The following is a 6,034-nucleotide window of genomic DNA, read 5'->3' as shown; positions in this document are numbered from 1 at the left end:
GATATGTAGTCACTGAAACCTTCACAGCTCTGGATTACCATCTCTTCGAAACTCCAACCTTCTCTTAGTAGCAAAGCTACACTACCTCCTCCTCTCCCTTCTCTCTCTTTCCTCACTACATAGTAGCCCTGTGGAAACACTACATTTGTTATAGTTTTCGTTAGCTTTGTTTCTGTGAGTGTTATTATGTCTGGGTTTTCTTCTAGTGCCCATTCTCCGAGTTCACTTGTTTTATTTGTAACCCCATCTATGTTAGTGTACATTGCCTTGAAGCTCACTTTCTTCTGTATATTTTCTTGTCCCTTTCATGGCGAGCATTCTGCTGGTGTGGGAAGCTGTTCCGTGGGTGAGAAGATCTGTGAGGTGGTTTGCAGGGTCTCGGAGGATTTTGGGGTGGGGGGGTTAAGGGAAAATGGGACAGGTAGGGTGTGGGTTAAGGAGATAGGGGGGACATGGAGGATACGGGGTGACGGGGGAGGAGGGATAGGGAGGGTGTGGGATGAAAGGGGAGGGGAGACAGGGGGGGAAAGGTGGGAGGGGGGACATGACGGGAATGGGGAAGGGGTGACAGGGTCAGAATGGGGTGGGGGAGGGAGGGAGGGAGAGTTGGGTGGGGGCAGGTAGGGTGAGGGGAAGGGAGGGTTGCTATGCAGAGGGGGGTGGTGGTGTTGCCCTCCCCTCTGGTGTTGCTGGGATGCTGGTCGTGGGTTCCCCTCTTGTCTCTAGGACTGTTGTGTTGGGGGTTGTGATTTCCTGGTTTGCTCCTCTCTCCCTGCGCTTCCTCCTTGCCTCTGCTGCCCTGGCTCTCTCCTCCTTCGTCCTCTCCCTCTGTAGGAATACTTTTTTGTATCCCTCCACATGCTGCAGACGACTCTTCCTTTCGAGAATATCCTCCTTCGTGGTTTCGTTTGTAAACACCACCTTTACAAGTCAGTTTCTGTCCTTGTTGTACCAGCCCAACCTGAAAACCTTCTCAATGTTTTGTTCAGCCCGTTCCATCTGTAACCCCTTCAGTAGCCCACGTACTGCCTCTCTATCCTTGCTATTCCATTCTTGCCTGTTGGATCCTTCCTGTTCTTTGATGCCTACAACTACTACTGATCTTTTTCTCTCCAGCAGCTGAGTTGTGCACCTTGCTGCTTCCTGTGAGGTAGCAGCTTGCATGGCTACCTCCCTCACTGTGGCCATTGCTTCTGAGCTCTTTTTCAGTATGTCTGCAAATGTTTCAGATACAGAGGCATTTCCTTCCAATGTAACATTCCCACCTTCCCTTTGGATGATACTCTGATGCTTGGTCTCTTTATTTTTCTCTGTGAGGGATTTGATCTCCTCCCTTGCTGATGTCAGCTCACTTTGCAGGTTGTTAATTGTTATCCTCATTTCATGCATCTCCCTCGTGAATTCCTCCAGAACTTGGGTTAACATTTCCTTCGTTTGGTCACTCTGGCTTTTTCCTATGTCCCTGTTGCGTCCTCCTGCCATTTTGTTCCTTGTCAAGAGAGAGAGCAAAAGAGAGAAAGAGCAAGAGAGAGAGAGAGCAAGAGAGCAAGAGAGAGAGAGATAGAGAGAGCAAGAGAGAGAGAGAGCAAGAGAGAGCAAGAGAGAGAGAACAAGAGATAGAGAGCAAGAGAGAGAGAGAGAGAGAGAGATAGATAGAGAGAGAACGTGTGTGTGCGCTTGGGATGGGGGTTAAGAGGATTTGTGGTGTCTGCAGATTACGGCAGGTAAGAGTAAGGGGTAAGAGAGTGGTGGATTATGAGTGAGGATTATATCCCCTTTCCACGAAAGGTGTTAATCCCTTCTAGCCTGACTGGACTTATGTGTGAGTGCGTGGGTGTGCGTGTGTTTGTTTTTGCGTGTGTATGTGCTTGCAAACGTACGTGTGCGTGCATGCGTGTGTGTGTTACGGGGGTCCCGTAAAATGTCAACTTCTACCCAAATTGAACAGAATTTGTGTGTGCGTTTTTGCGTGTGTGTGCATACGTATGTGGGCGTGCGTGCGTGCGTGAGTGTGTCACGAGTTCCCGTAAGCGTTAACTTTTACCCAAATGAGCCACTTTGAGATTTTTTAAATATATATGCTATCCTGAACATGAACCTGATAGTATTTTACCTCGCACTGTACACCTGATTAATTAATTAACCAGAGAGGGGTACATACCAGTCTTCCTTTCCGCTCACACAACTAGATGAGTAATGATGATGTATGGTTGACGGTGCTCCGTCGTCGCCTTCCACTTGGTGATTCACTAAGTGCTAGTAGATTGATGCCATGCCATGATGAACTGCCATGGCAGTTCTTCTCTATCTACACAAAGCTCTGGAGTCAGTCACTGTATAGTTGTGTTCCAATTCACTAATTTACTTTACCACTGATCACAGTCACCACCCAATAAACACAATCAGGTAGTTCCAACGGCGGGTCGTCCCACCTGGCCGTCAGGTCAGGTCGTTCCACGTGGTCCTCCACACTGTATATGCACCGGTGATGCCACTAGCTCCACTTTGGTTTCTTCGCACTATCTCTAGCGATATGACTATGCTATGTTGCACCCTGCTAGCTACACACTGCGAGAGGCCAAATACTATGATCTAGCCTCTATACTCCTTCAATGTCCCGAGAAATTGACGAATTTCCGCGGACCTCACTAATAGTGTGTGTCTCCTACCGTCGTCGGCCTACAATTTGTGCTTGCGTTTGTGTGTGTGTGTGTGTGTGTGTGTGTGTGTGTGTGTGTGTGTATGTGTGTGTGTGTGTGTGTGTGTGTGTGTGTGTGTGTGTGTGTGTGTGTGTGTGTGTGTGTGTGTGTGTACTCACCTATTTATACTCACCTATTTGTGTGTGCAGGATCAAGCATTGACTCTTGGATCTCGCCTTTCGAGCATCGGTTGTTTACAGCAATGACTACGGTCCTATTTCCCTATCATACCTAGTTTTAAAATTATGAATAGTATTTGCTATATAATATATAGTATATAATAGTATTTGCTTCCACAACCTGTTCCCCAAGTGCATTCCATTTTTCCACTACTCTCACGTTAAAATAAAACTTCCTAACATTCCAGTGACTCACCTGAGTTTCTGGCTTCCATCCATGTCCCCCTCATTCTGTTACTATTCCGTGTGAAAATTTCATCTATGTCCACACTGTCAATCCCCCTGAGTATTTTATACGTTCCTATCGTATCCTCCCTCTCCCTTCTTCTTTCTAATGTCGTAAGGCACCGTTCCTTCAAGCGCTCCTCATACCCCCATCCCTTGTAACTCTGGGACGAGTCTCGTTGCAAACCTCTGAACCTTTTCCAGTTTCCTTATATGCTTCTTCAGATGGGGACTCCATGATGAGGCGGCATACTCTAAGACTGGCCTCACGTAGGCAGTGTAAAGCGCCCTAAATGCCGCCTTACTTAGGTTTCTGAATGATGTTCTAACTGTTTCCAATGTAGAGTATGGTGCTGTCGTTATCCTATTTATATGTGCTCCAGGAGATAGATTAGGTGTTACGTCCACGCCCAGGTCTCTTTCTCGCGTCGTCACAGGTAGGCAGTTCCCCTTCATTGTGTACTATCCCTTGGTCTCCTATCACCTAGTCCCATTTCCATAACTTTACATTTGCTCGTGTTGAACTCAAGTAGCCATTTCTCTGACCATCTCTGCAATCTGCAATCTGTTCATGTTCTCTTGGAGGATCCTGCAATCCTCATCTGTCACAACTCTTCTCATCAACATTGCGTCATCCGCGAACATCGACATGTAGGACTCTACTCCTGTAAACATGTCATTAACATATATTAGAAATAGAATTGGTCCCAGCACCGATCCTTGAGGTACTCCACTCGTTAATGTTCGCCAGTCCGACTTCTCGCCCCTTACCGTAACTCTTTGGCTCCTTCCTGTTAGGTAGTTCCTTATCCATGCTAGGGCCTTTCCTCCCGCCCCCCCCCCCTGCCTCTCGAGTTTGAGCAGGAGTCTCATGTGCGGTACTGTATCAAAGGCTTTTTGGCAGTCCAGAAATATACAGTCTGCCCAACCATCTCTGTCCTGTCTTATCCTCGTTATTTTATCATACAACTTCAAAAGGTTTGTTAGGCACGATTTTCCTTTCCAGAACCCATGTTGATGTTTGTTCACAAACCTAACGTTCTCCAGGTGTGCAACCAGTCGTAGCCTAATTATTCTTTCAAGTATTTTACAGGGGATGCTTGTCAGTGATACACGTCTATAGTTAAGTGCATCCTCCTTTTCGCCTTTCTTGAAAATCGGTACGACATTTGACTTCTTCCAGCAACTGGGCAATTCTCCCGACATAAGTGACTCATTAAAGATCATTGCCAGAGGCACGCTGAGGGCCTGCGCTGCCTCTTTTAGTATCCACGGTGATACTTTGTCTAGTCCAACCGCTTTATTTGCATCCAGTGTTTTCAACTGTTTCATTACCTCCCATGCTGTCACCTCTATATCTTACACTCCGTGGAAACTGGCATTCAGTGCCTCGCAGATTTCCTTGTTACTTTCAGTATATGCCCCTCTCTGTTTTCCTTAGTCATGTATGTCACTTGGTCGTTCACCGACATTTTTCTTCTTATATGGCGGCGTAGTAATTTTAGTTGCTTTTTTGCTATGATCACAATATCGTTCTCATAGTTCCTTTCCGATGTTCGTCTGATGTTAATGAAATCGTTCATAGCTCTGTTGTATCTGCTTCTGTTGTCCTCTGTCCTTTGTCTTCTGTACTTCCTCCACTCCCGCCTGCTGGCCATTTTTGCTTCCTGACACTGTCTATTAAACCATTGGTTATTTTACTCCCTCTTATTTTTCCCCTTTACTGTTAGTATAAATCTCTCTTCGGCCTCCTGGCATTTCCGTATGACTAGGTCCATCATATCACGGACTGTTTTTCCTCTAATTTCTTCCTCTCACTGCACTTCTCCCAGATAGTCCCTTATCCTCTTGTAGTCCCCTTTCCTGTAGTCAGCTCTCCTTTCCCAGACCTCTTGTCCCATGGTCTCAAGTTAGAGTTCCATCATGTAGTCAAAGACTAGGACACAATGGTCGGTGACCCCTAGAGGTATTTCATGCTCCAAATTCTCGATGTCTTCTACGTTCTGGGTGAAAATCAGGTCTAATAGGCTCTGTGCGTCTCCTCCTCTTTTCCTTGTGTCTTCCTTCACATGTTGTGTTATGAAATTCCTGTCTATAACATCTACTAACTTTGCTCCCCACGTTTCGTCCCCTCCATGGGGATTCCTTGATTCCGAAAATTATCTCTCCGTGATTTAGGTCCCACATGACCAGCAGTTTTGCTCTCATTCTGTGAGGTAATGTTGCTGCCTTCTGCAGTTCATCTATGCATGCCTTGTTGTTGTCATCATACTCCTGCCTGGGTCTTCTACTGTTTGGTGGGGGACTGTGAATTACCAATATCACAATCTTCCTCCCATCTGTTGTGAGAGTTCCAAGTATGGAGCTTGTGCTCTCATTGGTACCCCGATTTTCCAGGTCTTCAAACTTTATTAGGAGTGCCACTCCCCTTTCCTTTCTCTGTCTCCCTGTGTGTGTGTGTGTGTGTGTGTGTGTGTGTGTGTGTGTGTGTGTGTGTGTGTGTGTGTGTGTGTGTGTGTGTGTGTGTGTGTGTGTGTACTCACCAAGATGGGCTTCCAGGATCGAGCTAGGCTTCTACCACCGACTTCTGAACGTTCTTAGAATAATGAATGACTCATTTCTCTCGCTTTTATCATATAATAAACTAAAATGTTTAGTCGAATTAGCTTCAACAACTTCTACGTCTAACCTGTTCCATATATTGACAGCTCTAACACTGAAATGTTCTTCAACACGTCTTGATCTATCACTCATTTGCGTCTCAAGTGTCCATCTATAAGACCCCCTTGTTCTGCTGTTTCTAGCTTATAGCAATCCTGCTCTGTATACTTTGTCAATTTCACTTAAAATCTTATATGTTGTTATCATGTCTCCTCCTGTCCCTCCTTTTTCTTATAGTTTATTGTTTACCCCATACTCATCCTGTGAACG

This window comes from Procambarus clarkii, chromosome 13 (genome assembly GCF_040958095.1).
Source record: "Procambarus clarkii isolate CNS0578487 chromosome 13, FALCON_Pclarkii_2.0, whole genome shotgun sequence".
In the NCBI taxonomy this organism is placed as follows: Eukaryota; Metazoa; Arthropoda; class Malacostraca; order Decapoda; family Cambaridae; genus Procambarus; species Procambarus clarkii.
The sequence above is the reverse complement of the archived record's forward strand: the minus strand, read 5'-3'. Positions refer to the sequence as shown.